General features: G+C 40.9%; 1 protein-coding gene across 3 annotated transcripts in view; it reads left to right on the top strand.

Annotated features, from left to right (window-relative positions):
• Window positions 1–248: 248 nt before the first annotated feature.
• SPATS2 (spermatogenesis associated serine rich 2) overlaps window positions 249–18296 on the top strand; it is a 152904-nt gene continuing 134856 nt past the window's right edge. For 2 of the 3 annotated variants that reach the window (XM_007107491.4, XM_055085642.1), the window contains exon 1: window positions 249–449. The gene's annotated coding sequence lies outside the window, so the exon portion shown is untranslated. Of the gene's footprint in view, window positions 454–18296 lie in introns of all 3 variants that reach the window. The other variant, XM_007107492.4, reaches the window with a different exon arrangement.

Raw genomic sequence — 18296 nt, 5'->3', positions numbered from 1 at the left:
CCCCAGCTCGCGGGCCGCCTCGCGCCCGGGCCTCGCTCGCGCGCCCGTTGGCTGCAACGGCCTGGAGCTCGGCGCGCCGGGGTCGCGCCGGCGCGAGCACGCGCCCTGTGCGCTGGCTGGCTGGCGCGCACGCGCCCGAGTGGGCTGCAGGGCGGGGCGAAGAGCTCGAGCTCCGGCTAGGTCGGTGTGTACTGCCGGGCCCTCCGGGCCTCAGCCGTGGCTGCGATTCCCAGCCCGCCGCCCGGCAGAGGAGGGAAGAGAGGAAAGGGGCGGTTGGGGCGGGGCGGCGTCCGGCTCCGGGAGAGCTGGGGGAGGAGCGCGGCGGCTACGGCGGCGGCTCTAGAAGAGGAGGAGGAGGAGGCGGAGGAGCTCCTTTCCTCTTCTCAGACCCGGGAGCGTCCCGGACGCCGAGCCGGAACTAGGGGACGCGGCGACTGCGGGGGCCTGGGGTAGGTGAGGCTGAGGGTGCTGGGTGGAGGGGTTGGTGGGGGATGAAGCGGAGCACAGAGGTGCAGAGAGCGGGCTTGAGGGAAGGCACAGGGGGAGGGGGTAGTTGGTGGGGGTTGGGGTACCGAGAGGAGGGGAACGTGAACCCTTTGGGACCTGGAGTGCCCAGATGGTGAAAGGTTTCTGTGGTCAGTGGGGCGGGCCGAAGCACACGGGTCCGAGTTGGGGGGTTTCCGGAGGCATAGGCCAGGGAAACAATGGAGTGAGGGGGGACTCTGATGTGAGCGTGTGTGGGGTACTGGATTTTAAGAACCAACGAGAGATCGGAAGGAATGAAAGAATGGATCATTTGGTATGAGAAGTACAATGAACTGGGAATTCAGCGGGGATGCGTAAGGTCATCTGCGTGGGTGTCCGACGTACTTAGGATTTGGGGGCAAAGTGGGATTTAAAAATAAGAGATAGGGGGACATTCTTGGAATGGGGGGGCGGGAAACGGGACGGAAAATAAAGCAAAGTGGGGCAGAGACATAAAATAGATGTGGTTTGGGCTTGAATTAAAGCAGAAGGATAAATCCAGTCAGAGAGTATAAATTAGGTGGACTGGAGTGGCATTTTTCTCCTAATTCATCCAGGATGACTGGGTTCTTTTAGAAGGTGGATCTTTCTCTGGCATGTCCCTCTGCCAAAGAGTACAAGCCGCTCTTTTAATAGTTGGTTATCATTTATAGTTCATTTCATTGATAAAGCATGCTTGTGATATTTATTTTCCCTCTCTATGTAATTTACCTGCGGTTAATGAAGCAGGAGAGGACAGATCACTAAAAATAGGCATCTTGCTTTGAGTTTGGTCATTGATAATGCAGAGTTTAGGGTGTTTGGTCATTGATAATGCAGAGGTTAGAGTGTTTGGAGGAGAACCAAGAGTTTGTTTTCATTTAGACCAAAAGGTGATGAACAGCCTTGATAAAATCTAAGTTATCTGTACTTTGTTAGAATTACATTTTCTCACTGAGAAATGATCGTGTACCATCTGCTACTGGTTTAATGCTTGTGAGAGAGAGTTTGGGTTCTGCCTCAAGAAATTATTGATGCTGATTTCAAATTATCAGGCTGCCTTGTACCTTCCAGTTTGAATTAAGGTGATTTGAAAATATTGTGGTAAAGTATATTTGGGGTTATGATCTTTGCATTTCCTTGATACTTGGATTTCCAGACCAAATTTTGAATGGTACTAGATATAAGATTGCTGATTTTGAAATTGTAGTTGCCATTATGTGTTCATAAATAGTCCACATTAAGCTTTTTATTTTGGGGAGCATTAAAGTTTTGCTGACTCATTTAAGATTTCTGCGAAGCTTTTGGTTTACATTCTCAGCTAGGTCTCGGATAGTGGCATTATACTATTTTATAAAAGTCCAAAAATAATTATCTAAATGTCACTTTTCTATGTTATAAATACTGAACAAAGCAAGAAGTGAGTGCAGTTTCCTCATTAGTGATAATGAGGCTCTTTAATGACCTCTTTCAGTAGGCTAGGCAAGGTGCTAAGATTGTTTTGTGTGTATTATCTCATTTAATTTAATCCTCACAGTCATTTCCTATTTTATAAATTAAGAGATTAAATAACTTACTAAGGTCACAAAACTAGTAGTAAATAAAGCTGAATTCAGACCCAGCTCTGTTTGATGCCTTCTTTAAATCTTTCCTGTTGTTCTACCTGCTTTCTCCTCCTGATCTTGGTTGAAGTACAAGCAGCATGAATTGGTTGAAACCTGGGTCTGATATAGTGATTTAGACAAAGATTGGGTTGATGGGCTACATCTGTAGAGTTTATGGAAGGTTTATTGCCCCTGTGATTTAACAAATCTTTGGGGGCCCAGGTAATAGGCAAAAACATCTTCTTGCTAAGGGTTTGTCCTGTGAGCACACTTAATCTTCTGTTCAGTCTGTTGTACTGCTGAAGTACTGTGCATACGTGGCACTCTTCCTTGTAGAAGTCAAGACAGCCAGTTGTGGAGCCCAAACCAATTAACTCTGGAAAACAGTCGAAAACTGCTGAGTGCTCAAGTGCCCTCCAAGCACCTGTTGAGTCCACAGTTGGTACTGGCGTTATGTCTAAATATAAACAGGATCCTCTTAGAAACTAGGAGTAAAACAACTAGAACCGAGAGAAACAGCTGGGACCTGAGGGAGGAGCCAGAGCTTAATGGCCAAAACATCAGCATAGCCTGTGGAGGCTGATCCAGGAGCAGCAAAAGCTACGGATACTAGTGAATTGCTGGAGGGGAGGGAATTTTTTTGTTGTTGAACATTTAGGTATTCTAGGGACTGAACTCACTCTGTTTTATATATATTACTTTATTAGATCTTCAAACAATCCTTATAAGGTAGTTGTAAGCATTTTTCTTATATTTCAGATGAGGCTTAGAAAGGTTAAGTAACTTCATAATGGTGGTGAAAGAAGTTTGTATTTTTATTATTATTATTATTGTATTGCTGCTTGCAGTTTCCATTGTAGAGCCACCATATTAAAACTGGGAACTTAAAGTCACTCTAGGATCCACTGTGCTTCTTTGTTAGAAGTAAAACGGATTATTTCAGTCTTGCTGCTTACATTGGAGACTGGAAGGTAAAGCTTATATTTTTCTGATTTAATTGTTGGGAAGGGGAGCCCATTCATTATTTAGCAAACGACCTCCTACAGAATATAATTCACCTTCTAATATATCTTCTCAATTTTATATAACAATATATGATATTTATATATATATCTGTAGCAACATGAAAATGGCATGTCCATCCCTCCTATTCTGAGGTGTTGACATTCAGGCAAGTCATCTAGGCTCTGGAGGATGACAGTGAAGCATGCTTGTTGCAGACTCTAACCACTTTTCTTGATATGTTTTTGCCACAAAGGTTTGACCATCATTCTTGCTTGGTTACTTAAAAAAAAAGTTGTGGTAAAATATACATAACATGGGCTTCCCTGGTGGCGCAGAGGTTGCGAGTCCGCCTGCCGATGCAGGGGACACGGGTTCGTGCCCCGGTCCGGGAAGATCCCACATGCCGCGGAGTGGCTGGGCCCGTGAGCCATGGCCGCCGAGCCTGCGCGTCCGGAGCCCGTTTTCCGCAACGGGAGAGGCCACAACAGTGAGAGGCCCCCATACCACAAAACAAACAAACAAAAAAACATAACATAAAATTTACCATTTAAACCATTTTTTAAGTCTACACTTCAGTGGCATTAAGTACATTCATATTGCTGTGTAACCATCACCACCGTCCAACTCCAGAACATTTTTATATTCCCAAACTGAAACTGAAACTCCTATTAAACAATAACTCCCCATTCCTCTTTTCCCCCAGCCCCTGGCAACCACTATTCCACTTTCCATCTCTAGGAATACTATTATTCTAGGTACCTCACATGAGTGGAATCATATAGTATTTGTCCATTTGTCTCTGGCTTATTTCACTTAGCACAGTGTCTTCAAGGTTCATCAGTGTCAGAATTTCATTCCTTTTTAGGACTGAGTAATATTCCATTGTAAGCATATACCACATTTTGTTTATCCATTCATCTGTAAATGGACACAGGTTGTTTTCACCTTTTGGCTATTGTGAATAATGCTGCTGTGAACATTGGTGTACAAATATCTGTTTGATATCTGTTCATATGGTAATCCTATGTTTAATTTTTTGTGGAAGTTTGGTGACTTTTAAATGGTGGTTGTATTGTGTGTTCACCTGAAGGTAGTACTTGACCTTATGTTCGAGGGCTGCTGTTTCCTCTACTGACTTTTTCTGCACAGTTTGCAGGACACTTGCACTGGAAATGATTCAAAAGGAAATGATTTATCCAGTGTTCATGGCTCTCTCTTAGCTTCTGTCTAATTATATTTATGTGTCAAGACATCTGGCAAGCACATGAAAATACATTTCAGCTTAGCAATAAAAGTACTTTTGAAAATCGTGTAGACGGTTCAGTTGATGAAGAAAGTGAGAGTTTCTGTTCTAAAGAATGAAATGTATCCAATGTGGAAGGAACCATTTGTTATATACAGATCTTTCCAGTCATACCTATAAATGTAGATGATCATTTTAAGAATGTTATTTGTATGTATATTTGAAAAATGTGTCAATAGTGTAGAGTATCTTCAGTTCACTTTGCTGCCTTTGATTGAAATTTAGGGTGCTTTTTTCATTTTAAAATGTTTTACATGTATGAGCTGTTGGTTATTGCTTACCTTCTATATCCCTTCTTTATTCATTGAAAAAAGTTTGAGTGCCTACTATATACTTTAAATATTTCAAGAAGGTAGCTGTAATACAGGAAGTACTGTTTGAGTCCATTTTTTCTCCTTCCCTGTATATATTTGAGAGAGAGAGAGTTGTCACATAGTACCAGATATAATAGTTTGAAATGTCTGCAGGCTGACAGTGAACTGTCTCTTAGGATGGGTCTAACCTCCAATTTCATTTTTTCTAATTGTCGCAGGAGATTAATTACGCCTGCATCTTGCTCCTTGAGTTACTGGGTTACAAAGGGACTTCAGGCTCACATGCCATTTTCTGGGAGCCTCATAGGAGTCTTAGTGAGCTCACACTTACCTTGGAGGTGGTCTGTTGGTTCTGAAATATTTCCAAAAGATTTAAAGTTTATATACACTTTAGGTTGCTGATATTAAGGATTGGCCAGAAGCCAGCATTTACTCTCTATGTTCAAATCCACCATAGCGGCTGGTTGTGGTGGGTTCCTAAAATATACATCCATCTTCTACACAGATTCTGCAGCAGCGGCCCCAGACCCTTAAAATATTCTGTAGGGTCTGAGAACATAACCATCAGCTTAAAGGCAGCTTCTGCAGTCATTGTCCTATGACTAATTTGTGGTTAGGGTTACACAGGGATTCTTACTAGTTCAGACCTTAAATGACAACCTTGGATTGTAGGTAAGGATTCTATATTACTTAATTAACAAGATGACATGATTACTAGTTGTGGAGTGTGTGTGTGTGTGTCAGTGTTCATTTTTAGAGTTGGCTAAAGGGTGTTGGGACTGAGAAGTAGGTTTGTGATGAGGCCATTATATGATTATAGATGGGTCATGTTAGATAAGTGTACCTTTTGTACCTGAAGATGCTGCCAGTGATGTTACTTCCTGTTGACATGTATAGAACTGCAAAGACCTGTTTGTAAAACCTACAGTCTTTCCTCTCTTGAGTACATGTGATCTGTCCAGTAGTAAATGATCTGCTGCTGTTTTAAGGCTACCATCAGTAGTAGAGCAATACTTTTCTTTAAATTATCTACTTAGTCTCTGATTACAACATGTCAGTGTGGTCAGCCCACTGCTGGCTCTTCCTGGCTATCTTCTACTGTTACGTTGATTCAGAATGTACAGTAGTGTGTGGTGGAGGTGACTCTTCTGCTCCCTTTGTTTGGTTATCCTCTTATATCTTTATAGTCAATTGCCATCATAGCCTACCTGCATATGCTGCACAAGTGCTCAGGACAAGGATCTCATCATTAGAAGCTCCCTCACATTTGATGAGAACAGTGAAACTCGTTTATAACTATGATGGAATGACAGAAAATAAAGGTGTTGCAGGACCTGAATAGTGGGTGGTACAGAACCACCACAGACTAAAAGCCGTTTAACTCAAATGCAAACTTGATGTTTTGTTACATCTTACTAGTCAGTACACACTATGTTTCTTGAGATGGTTAGCTAATTCCTTGTTAAGTTGACAGTACTTTAAACAAAGCTTAGTTGGGTAATCTTTTTCACCTCTATCTCGATTCAAATGTTGTATTTTATGGAGGTCTTTTTTTTTTTTTTTTGACTGTGCTGTGAGGCTTGTGGGATCTTACTTCCTCTATCAGGGATTGAACTCGGGCCCCAGCAGTGAAAGTGCTGAGTCCTAACCACTGGACCACCAGGGAATTCCCTGGAAGTCTTTTAAAAGTTATTTGAGGGCTTCCCTGGTGTCGCAGTGGTTAAGAATCCACCTGCCAATGCAGGGGACACGGGTTCGAGCCCTGGTCTGGGAGGATCCCACATGCTGCGGAATAACTAAGCCCGTGCGCCACAACTACTCAGCCTGCACTCTAGAGCCCGTGAGCCACAACTACTGAGCCTGTGAGCCTAGAGCCCATGCTCCACAGCAAGAGAAGCCACTGCGATGAGAAGACCGCACACCGCAACGAAGAGTAGCCCCCGCTCGCCCCAACTAGAGAAAGCCCTCACGCAACAGCGAAGACCCAGTGCAGCCAAAGATAAATAAAATAAATAAATTAATTTTTTTTAAAAAAGCTATTTGACATTTGTCTGCCAGCCCATAATGTTATGATGATCCAATAAGTTAGACTACACGGTATTGTTATGTGATGTTATTCTAATTTGGGAGTACAGGAAACAACACAACAACGATTACTAAATTTGTGTTTGGACATCTAACCTGTTGAAGAAGGAGAAGCTCCTGAAAAAGGAGGGATATTTGGCACCTTCATCCTGTTTCCTGAAATCTTAACATTTAAGTAAGATTCAGGGGGCTTCACTGGTGGCGCAGTGGTTGAGAGTCCGCCTGCCGATGCATTAACATTTAAGTAAGATTCAGGGGGCTTCACTGGTGGCGCAGTGGTTGAGAGTCCGCCTGCCGATGCAGGGGACACGGGTTCGTACCCCGGTCCGGGAAGATCCTATATGCCGCGGAGCCTGTGCATCTGGAGCCTGTGCTCCGCAACGGGAGAGGCCACAACAGGTGAGAGGCCCGCGTACCGCAAAAAAAAAAAAAAAAAAAAAAAGTAAGATTCAGTAGAATTACATTTGATTTTGACATGATTACAGGTTGTTTGTGGTTTTTTTATTTTTTTTTTATTACAGTTTTGATTGGGCAGTAAAGCTGAGAACACATGATTCTCTCTCACTGTACTGGCTAATCATTTCCATTGCGAAATAGCCCCGAGTATATTATTAAACTTTGGCAGCTGAACTTTTTGATGCCTGAAATGTGGATCTACTGAGTGGTGTTAGTTATGATCAGGCCAATACCGATAGTATATTTATAATATTTCCATGTTGTAATATTTTCTTCTAATTTATAATTAAAGTAAGGAAGCTGTACAGCATGTTCATTAAGAGCACAAAAGTGGTAGTAGTATCAGGTAGGAGTTGCTAACGAGTTGGATTATAGATAGATCGGCATAAAATTTTAATTGTTGGGGAGAGGACCTGTGAAGGTCCTACGTGCTATCAACATTAAGAAAAAAGACCACAAATCTGGCTCTGAATCTCTGCTTCTCTGCCTACTCCCTCTGTGGATTCGGTCAAGTCATTTAATTTCTCTGAGCCTGTGTTTCTGAACCTGCACAATTAGTGTCATAGTACCACAGAATTGTCATGACTATTGGATTTTTTTTTTTTGAGGTGAAATTCACATAACATAAAATTAACCCTTTTAAAGTATACAGTTCAGTGGTATTTAGTAAATTCACAGTGTTGTACAATCATCACTCTCTAGTTCCAGAACTGTTACATTAACCCCAAAGGAGACTGAATACCCATTAAGCAGTCTCTCCTCATTCTCCCCTCCCCCTATCTCTGTTAACCACCAATCTCTGCGAATTTACCTCTTCTGGATATTTCAAGTAAAAGGAATCATATAATATGTGACCTTTTGTGTCTGGCTTCTTTCACTTAGCATAATGTTTTTAAGGTTCATCCATGTTGTAGCATGTATCAGTACTTCATTCCTTTTAATAACTGAATACTATCCCACTGTATGAATATATCATATTTTATCCATTTTTCTGTTGATGGGCAGTTCTTTCATTTTTACCCTTTGGCTGTTGTGGATAATGCTTCTTGGAACATTCATTTACCAGTTTTTGTTTAAATACCTGTTTTCAATTCTTTTGGTTCTATACCTGAAAATAGAATTGCTGGATCATGTAGTATTTCTGTACTTTTTGAGGAACTGCCATACTGTTTTCCACAGTGGCTGTACCATTTTACATTCCCACCAGCAGTGTACGAGGGTTCCAATTTCTCCACATCTTTGCCAAAAGTTGTTATTTTCCTTTTTTCTTTTTGGATTGTAGCCATCTTTGTAGGTGTGAAGTGGTATTGTGAATTTGATTTGCATTTCCTTACTAGTGACTAGTGATGTTGAGCATCTTTCATGCACTTACTGGTCATTTGTGTATCTTTGGAGAAATGTCTATTTAAGTCCTTTGTCCATTTTTAAATTAGATTATCTTTTTGTTGAGTTATGACCATTGCCTTTTAATGGTTATAAAACACTTAGATCAGTGAGTGCATGTAGTATGCACTTAATAAATATTTGTTATAATTATTTTTGCTACATGTGACCTGAGTTGGAATGAAACGTTGCCTACCTTTTCCAAATAGGAGTGGAGAAGCAACAAAACCTATCATTTGTTGTCAATACGGGTTTGACTGTGTTAGTGTTTATAATTTGCTTTTTTAAAAAAATTATTTATTTATTTTTGGCTGTGGTGGGTCTTCATTGCTGCGCGTGGGCTTTCTCTAGTTGTGGCGAGCGAGGGCTACTCTTCATTGTGGTGCGCAGGCTTCTCATTGTGGTGGCTTCTCTTGTTGTGGAGCATGGGCTGTAGGCATGTGGGCTTCAGTAGTTGTGGCACGTGGGCTCAATAGTTGTGGCTCACGGGCTCTGTAGCACAGGCTCAGTAGTTGTGGTGCACGGGCTTAGTTGCTTCATGGCATGTGGGATCTTCCCGGACCAGGGCTCGAACCCATGTCCCCTGCATTGGCAGGCAGACTCTTAACCACTGCACCACCAGGGAAGTCCCTGATAATTTGCTTTTGATTGATGCCCCCAAATCAAGACATTGGGAACACATATGCATAAATCAGTTTAATCTTTGGCAGAAATCAGTATTTCATCAATATTTGGTTTATTCCTAAGAACTATAAAGCATTAGTGCCATCTAGTTATAGCTGAGACTTAGATCGTTTTTCTTCATTCTACCCTGTTATGAGACATTTGTTATAAATGCCACTATTAAAATTTTTTGAAAACTGGGTCAGGGAAGCCTATTTTTTATATTTAATGGTATCATCATTGTTTTTATGCTATTGCAACTTGGCTTTATGGGGTGGTCAAAAGAAGAAGTAGATGAGAATAGGAGATCAAAATAATTGTTGAGAATCTTACCCTTTAGTCAGGATTGTACCACCTAGAACTGATGAATATATTCTGCCAGGTTTTTGGGTAGACATACTAATTTCATTATGTCATGATTTGGAGTAGGGCAGTAGCTTTAGGCAGAACATACAGAATATACTCTGTGCAAGTCAAAATTTGATTATTTTCTTGAAAAAGGCAGCAATAGAGAGTGTATGCTTTCAGGAAGTGGTGATTATTCAAATCCCTCCTGTACTACCATGCTTTATTCTTTACGCCTCACCTCTGAACCCTCCTGTCTTTTGTGATGCCTCTGTGCCTTTGTACATTTCGTGAATTCTGCCTGGAATGCCTTCTAAGTCCGTTGGGAACTCTCGCCTTCCTGAAGTCTCTTAGGCAGACCAGACACTCTTCTTTCGGGCTTTTAAATCTGTAACATACTTTTATAATAGCACTTTATCATAGTGTACTTTTAAAAATGCACATTAAATTTTTAAAAATCAGTGCATGCTCATGGTAAACAAAGTTGAAGATTTCAGAAGTAAATGGTGAAAATAGTTTCTCCAGTTCTCTTCCCCAAAGGCAGCCGCTGGTATTACTTTCTGGAAGTATGTCCTTCCAGGGTTTTACTTTGCTGATACAAGAATTTTTATAGTATATGAAATGCTCATTTCCCCCTTATTTTTTATTGCAAAGTAATTTATAAATATCGAAAAAATTCAAGTAGTATAGAAATATATAGTGAAAAGTGAAAGGTTTCCTTTACCTTGATCCTTAACCCTTGTCCTTCCCAATAATAACTCTCCTCGCCAGTAACATTCCTCTCTCCAGAGGTAATCCTGTTATAACCCTAGTGTGTACCCCTTCAGATTGTTCCACTTACATTTACATACTTATATAAAAATATTTTTGTATGGTTATTTTTATGTTATTTTGTATATTATTCTGTAACTTCCTCTTCTTAATATGTTTTGGAGATTTTTTTCACATCAGTATGTACAGATCCATTTTATTCTTTTAACCTGTGCATGGCGTTAATTCCATAATATGCATATACTATTTTTTTAACCATTTCCCAACTGATGGGGATATATATCTATACCTATACCTATATTTATATCCATCTATCTATTGTAGTTTCTAACAGTGCTTCAGTGAATACTTAAAAAAAAAAATTTTTTTTTTAAAATTTTTGGTTGTGTTGGGTCTTCATTGCTGTGCACGGGCTTTCTCTAGTTGCGGGACTACTCTTCATTGTGCGGGCTTCTCATTGCCATGGCTTCTCTTGCAGAGCACCGGCTCTAGGCACGCGGGCTTCAGCAGTTGTGGTACACAGGCTCAGTGGTTGTTGCTCGTGGGCTCTAGAGCGCAGGCTTGGTGTTGTGGCGCACGGGCTGTAGAGCGCAGGCTTAGTGTTGTGGCGCATGGCCTTGGTTGCTCCACAGCATGTGGGATCTTCCCGGACCAGGGATCGAACCTGTGTGCCCTGTATTGGTAGGTGGCTTCTTAGCCACTGCGCCACCAGGGAAGCCCCATTATAGGCTACTTGTTGGAAGTATATGAGTGTTTCTCTAGGTTGCTAGAAGTGAATTGCCGGGTAAAAGGGTATATTATTCTAAAAATTTTGGTGAATCTTGCCAAATTGCTTTTTTCAAAACCTTTTTATTTTGAAATAATTTTAGATTTACAGAAGAGTAAAGATAGTACAGAGAGTTCCCATATATCCTTTCCCTGGCTTCCCGTACTGTTAACATCTTCCATAACCATAGTATATGTATGAAAACTGAGAAATTAACATTGGTACAATAGTATTAAACTATAGACTTCATTTGGATTTCCCCAGTTTTTCTATTTATGTCTTAAAAAGTTCTAGAGTCCAGTCCAGGATGCAGTTAGCCATTATTTCTCTAGTGTCCTCCAGTCTTTGACAGTTTCTCAGTTTTTCCTTTTCTTTTTCACCATCTTGACACCTTTGAAGAGTACTGGTCAGGTATAGGTTTTTCTGATGTTTTCTTGTGATCAGACAGAGGTTATAGATTTTGGGGGAAGAATACCACAGAAGTGTTGTGCCCTTCTCATTGCATTGTATCAGGGGGTAGATGATATCAACATGTCAATACTGGCAGTGTTCACCTTGATTACTTGATTAAGGTGGTGTCTGCCGGGTTTCTTTTTTTTTCCGGACCTCCCTCTCATACCCTCCACCCCCAATCCCATCCATCTAGGTCATCACAGAGCAGCAAACTGAGCTCCCTGTGCTATACAGCAGGTTCCCACTAGCTATCTATTTTACACATGTTAGTGTATATATGTCAATCCTAATCTCCCAATTCGTCTGCCAGGTTTCTTCACTGTAAAATTTCTGCTTTTCTATTTCCATACTCTATTTGTTAAAGGTGAGTCACCAAGTCCAGCCCACACTCATGGGGAGAGAAATTAAGTTCCACCTTCCGGGACCTCCCTGGTGGTGCAGTGGTCAAGAATCCACCTGCTAATGTAGGGGACACGGGTTCGAGCCCTGGTCTGGGAAGATCCCACATGCCGCGGAGCAACTAAGCCCGTGTGCCGTAACTACTGAGCCTGCGCTCTAGAGCCCGTGCTCCGCAACAAGGGAAGGCACCGCAATGAGAAGCCCCTGCTCGCCGCAATGAAAACCCAACGCAGACAAAAATAAAATATAAATAAATAAATTTATTAAAAGGGGGAAAAAAAAGTTCCACCTTCTGGAGGGAGAAGTCTCAGAGAATTTGGACACGGGTTTAAACCTCCACAGTAAATATTTTAGGGCAATATTTTGAGGCTATGCAAATATACTGTTTCTCTTAAAAGTTCACCTGTTAATTTTAGCATTCATCAGATCTTGCCTGCAGCAGTTATTACTGTGGTATCCTAATTGTTATTTTCTATTTCTCTCATTACTTCTACATTTATTAATTAGAATTTTTTTGTAAAGAGGCTTGTACTTTGTCCCCCATTTATTTATTTAATAATTTATTTACACATTATGGGCTCATGGATATTTGTTATTTTTTGGATTATAACACTGTTTACTTTGTTGCTCACTAAATTACTTTAAAAAAAAAGTACCAATTTGCAGTCCTACCAGTAGTTGTAGGTAACGAACTTACACACTTAAAACATTTGCTATTATCTGGTGAATTAAAAGTGTTTTGTTTTTCTTGATTAAACATGAGGTTGAGTGTGTTGTGTATGTTTCTTTGTAAAATATCTTTTTATGTACTTTGCCTATTTTTAAATTGTTTTTTTTTGTTTTTATAGAAGTTTTTTATAGTCTGGGTGTTAATCTTCTGTTAAATATGTTTTTTTCCCTTTAGGAAGGAAATTTTTCCGTTTCTCATTTTTAAATTAAAAGAGCAACATGCTTATTGTAAAACATGTATAAGGTGAAAAGTGAAAGTCTCCTCACCCTCTCTTCAGTCTCATTCCCCATACATAGCATAGTACTGTTCTTGCCCCACAGGCTAACAGTTTGGTAACTTTCCTTCCAGAACTTTTTCTGTATAGTTGCAGAAACATATATGTATGTGTTGTGTGTATGTGCAAGTGTGTATGTATATATAAAAGCACACAGTTTTGATAAAAATCAGATCATAGCATATTAGTTCTTCAATTTTGCTTTTATCGTAGATTTAACAATTCATAGAATCCTAATATGTTGTAAATGTATGTTTCATTGTCTTTCTCTCACTAGATTGTAATCTCCTTTGTATAGAGACTATGATTCTTCCCCCATTAAGGTATTCTTTTTCTATGTAAATGGCACCACCATCCGACCATTTGCTCATGCCAGAAACAGTTCATTTCTTTAACAAAGTATCAATATTACTGAGTGCCTACTATTTTTCTGATCTGCAGGAGTGAACTAAGCATAAAAATCCTTGCCTGCACGCAGTTATACTGTAGTAGGGGAAGGCAGATATTAAGCAAAGGAGTAAAATGTTTAGTATTTCAGTTGGTGATAACAGGTATTGAAAAAAAAAACAAAACTCAGAACAAAAAACAGGAAAGGAGACAGAGACAATGTATGAACATGTGACTGTGTGACTCTGTGTGTGTGTGTTTGTGTGTGTGTGAGAGAGAGAGAGAGAGAGAGAGAGAGAGAGAGAGAGCGAGCGAGTGCGGGAAAGACAGAGACTGAAAGGTGGTAAGGGAAAGCCTTGTTGAGAAAATAATATTTGAGCAAAGACTTGAAAGTCATCTTTGATCCCTTTCTCTTCCCCATACCTCACATCAGATCCATCTCCAATTCTTGTTGATTTCATCTTCAAAATGTATCTCAAACCCACCATCAAGTAGGTGGATTGCTTTGGCAGCAGGAGTTTGTGAAAGTTTTCTTCCGTTTTAATATTCTTAGTGAGTAAGGAATCAGTGCTCCTCTGAGAGTGAGGGTGGGGAGGAGGTGATGGAGGTTTGTGGAGAGTGGAGAAGGTGTGAACTTGATCGGGAGAGTGTAAGAGTGGCTGCAGCAGGGAAATACTGTGTGATTGCCAGGTGGCATTAAGGGTCCCTCGAGGTTTGTGGACATGAATTTAAAGTGAGATTAGTCAACATGTTTTTTTCCTCCAGCCACATTCAGCTGCAGGGGTTTATGTTTGGAGTGGATTTAACCAGAGAAAGGTTTTACTCAGATCGTAGGACAAAACATGAGAGGGTCAAGGCAATGGAGAATATGTGTAAGAGAGTGATTGTGATAATACGCTGTGGAATTTAAACCAGGTCAGGAGGGAAAGGAGGACGTGAAGTTGCCAAGAGATGGTGAAAAGTTCGTATAAGCAATTAATTGAATGTTGTGGTGGGATCAAAAGATGTTGGAATCTGAGTAGGTGAGAGATGGAGCATGGTTATGGAGGCATCATTGTAGGCTGTGTAGGTGAAGGACAAGATCATTGAAAGCAAGGAATTCAGAGAAGTGAGATAGGAATTCAAGGACATGAGTGTTAGAAAGATTATCTATGTGAAATTGAAATCACTGAGAGTTAGGACAGGAACAGTGTTGTGGAGAGTCACAATGTAGGGTTTTCCAGAGAAAAAGAATCCATAGGGGGACTTCCCTGGTGGCGCAGTGGTTAAGAATCCACCTTCCAGGACAGGAGTAAAGACGCAGATGTAGAGAATGGACTTGAGGATATGGGGAGGGGGAAAGGATAGCTGGGACGAAGTGAGAGAGTGGCATGGACATATATACACTACTAAATGTAAAATAAATAGTTAGTGGGAAGCAGCTGCATAGCACAGGGAGATCAGCTCGGGGCTTTGTGACCACCTAGAGGGGTGGGATAGGGAGGGTGGGAGGGAGACACAAGAGGGAGTGGATATATATATACATATAGCTGATTCACTTTGTTATACAGCAGAAACTAACACAGCATTGTAAAGTAATTATGCTCCAGTAATGATGTTAAAAAAAAACGAATCCGCCTGCCAATGCAGGGGACACAGGTTTGAACCCTGGTCTGGAAGATCCCACATGCCATGGGGCAGCTCAGCCCATGCGTGACAACTACTGAGCCTGTGCTATAGAGCCCATGAGCCACAACTACTGAGCCTGTGTGCCACAACTACTGAAGTCCGTGTGCCTAGAGCCTGTGCTCTGCAACAAGAGAAGCCACCGTAATGAGAAGCCCCGCGCACAGCAATGAAGACCTGACACAGCCAAAAATAAATAAATAGATAAATTTATTTAAAAATAAAGAATCAATAAGATACATCTGTATCTGTATCTATCTGGAATAAGGTTTCTTACAAGAATTGGCTCATGCGATTATGGGGGCTGAGAATCTGGGGGCTGTAAGCTGGAGACTTAGCAAAGCCAGCAGTGTAAATTCCGATCCGAGTCTGAAGACCTGGGACTCAGGAACACTGATGGTTTAAGTCCAAGTCCAAAAGCGGAAGACTGATAGCTCAGCTTAAGCAGTCAGACAGAGAGAGAGAGAGAGAGAGAGAGAGAGAGAGAGAGAGAGAGAGAGAGAATATGAATTCTCCCTTCCTCTGCCTTTTTCTTTTATTTGGTGCCTCAGTGGATTGGATGATCACCTGCTTTACTCAGTCTGCTGATTCAACTGTTAGTCTCATTTGAAAACACTCCCTCAGATATATCCGGATATGATGTTTAGCCAAATATCTGGGCACCCTGTGATCCAGTCAAGTTGACACATAAAATTAACCATCACAGCCTGGTAATGGGTAATAGAGTTTTCACATGATATTCAAAGTAGAGGTTTTTTAGGGAAGACAGAAGGAGACTAATTTGGAAGCATCAGTGAGGAGCAAGGAGGGCACTCCCCACCCCCAGGTCCAGTGGTATGAGGTGTATGGGAAAAATAACTTTCACTACTTGAGGGCTGCAAGGGAAGTATGGCCTCAGAGGAGAACCAGGTTTCAATTAGAATAAGAAGTTGAAGGGTCCAGAGCAGAGGTTGGAAATGTTGGGCACAAGTGGAAGAGTTTCAAAATTTGGAGAGAGGTGTGTGACACATGAGGACAGAGCAGGGAGTGTGTAGGACTAACTGTGTGGGGATTAGAACATGGGAGATGAGAGGTCTGGAAGTCTGGGGCTTCTTTTGATGGACAATATAAAGATAAAGAACATTAAAAGATTAGACCTGGTAGAGAGCGAACAGATAGATACTGGAGGGGAGGGTATGAGTGTTAGGAGGGAGGGAAGGGCAAGGAGTCCTGGATCCTGGTGAAGGGCGTTCTTTTAAATTTTTAATTAATTTTTAAAATAAAAAATGTGTGTATTTAAGATGTACAACATGATTTTTTTTTTTTTTTTTTTTTTTTTTTTTTGCGGTACGCGGGCCTCTCACTGTTGTGGCCTCTCCCGTTGCGGAGCACAGGCTCCGGACGCGCAGGCTCGGCGGCCATGGCTCACGGGCCCAGCCGCTCCGCGGCATGTGGGATCTTCCCGGACCGGGGCACGAACCCGTGTCCCCTGCATCGGCACGCGGACTCTCAACCACTGCGCCACCAGGGAAGCCCCCAACCTGATATTTTGATATACATGGTATATCACAGCGAAGTGATTACTATAGTCAAGCTAATTAACATATTTTCTCACATAGCTAACATTTTTTTGTGTGATGCGAGTACCTAAAATCTACTCTCTTAACAAATGTCCAGTATCCAATACAGTATTATTAACTGTAATCATTATGCTGTACGTTAGATCTCTAGACTTATTCATCCTACATAATTACAGCTTTGTACCCTTTCACCATCTCCCCGTTTCCCCCACCTCCCTGCCCCTCATAACCACCATTCTACTCTCTGCTTCTAAGTATTTGACTTTTTGAAAAAGATTCCAGATATAGTGAGATCCTGCAGTTTTTTTCTTTCTGTGTCTGGCTTATTTCACTTAGCATAATGTCCTCCAGGTTCATCCATGTTGTTGCAGATGGCAGGATCTCAGGAAGGTCATTTTTCTTCCAAGTACTTGGACCCTCTTAAATATCTATCCATGGTGGGAAGGACTGTTTCACTGCAGGAGTAATGGGTACTCTTTTGATGAATGCTGTTGGCTCTCTCTTGATGACTGCATATTAATGATTTTTGCTTTGTGTCTTATTGTCTAAAATTAATATTAATGAATAATACTAATATTTCTTTTGATTACTATTTATATGGCATATCTTTTAATTTTCCTTTAAATTTTCTACCTTTCTGGCTCACGTTGCTTTAAATGTTATCTTGGTAATCTGTGAATAGTTGGGTTAAAAAAAAATCAGTGGGACAACGTTGTAAATCAACACTACTCCAACAAAAAATTTTTAAAAATCATACAATAAAAAAAATCAGTCTGATAGTCTGTCTTTTGATAAGTTTAGTCTTTTCATATTTAATGTGATTCCTGATACTTTGACTTATTTCTGCCAATTTAGTTTATACCTTATTTTTTTTAAACCATGCTGCTTATTTGCTCTCATATATATATATTCTTTTTCTTTTCCTGATTTTCAAGTTGAACATTTTATGTTTATGTATTTTTCTTTTTAGGAGTTAACCCTTACATTTTTAACATGCATACATATTGAACTCTAAAATTAGTATCTCTGCCTTCCTGAACAATACAGGAACCTTAGAATGCTTTAAATCCCATTTCTTCTCTCCACTCCAGTCTTGTTTTTTTTTTTAAAGATAAATTTATTTTATTTGTTTTATTTTTGTCTGCGTTGGGTCTTCGTTGCTGCAAGCGGGCTTTCTCTAGTTGCAGCGAGCGGGGGCTACACTTCGTTGCGGTGTGCAGGCTTCTCATTGTGGTGGCTTCTCTTGTTGCAGGGCACAGACTCTAGGCGCTTGGGCTTCAGTAGTTGTGGCACTCAGGCTCAGTAGTTGTGGCTCACGGGATCTAGAGTGAGGCTCAGTAGTTGTGGCGCACGGGCTTAGTTGCTCCGCGGCATGTGGGCTCTTCCCGGACGAGGGCTCGAACCCGTGTCCCCTGCATTGGCAGGCGGATTCTTAACCACTGTGCCACCAGGGAAGCCCTGGATCTTTACAACTTTTGCTGATATTATGTGTGTTGTACTATTTTATGGTTTTTTTTTTTTTAATGGATGAGGGGACTATTTTATTTATTTATTTAGAATTTTATTTTTTTATACAGCAGGTTCTTATTATCCATTTTATACATATTAGTGTATACATGTCAATCCCAAT

The sequence above is a fragment of the Physeter macrocephalus genome, chromosome 6 (assembly GCF_002837175.3).
Source record: "Physeter macrocephalus isolate SW-GA chromosome 6, ASM283717v5, whole genome shotgun sequence".
NCBI classification, from domain to species: domain Eukaryota; kingdom Metazoa; phylum Chordata; class Mammalia; order Artiodactyla; family Physeteridae; genus Physeter; species Physeter macrocephalus.
This window is presented reverse-complemented; position numbering and strand designations above follow the sequence as displayed.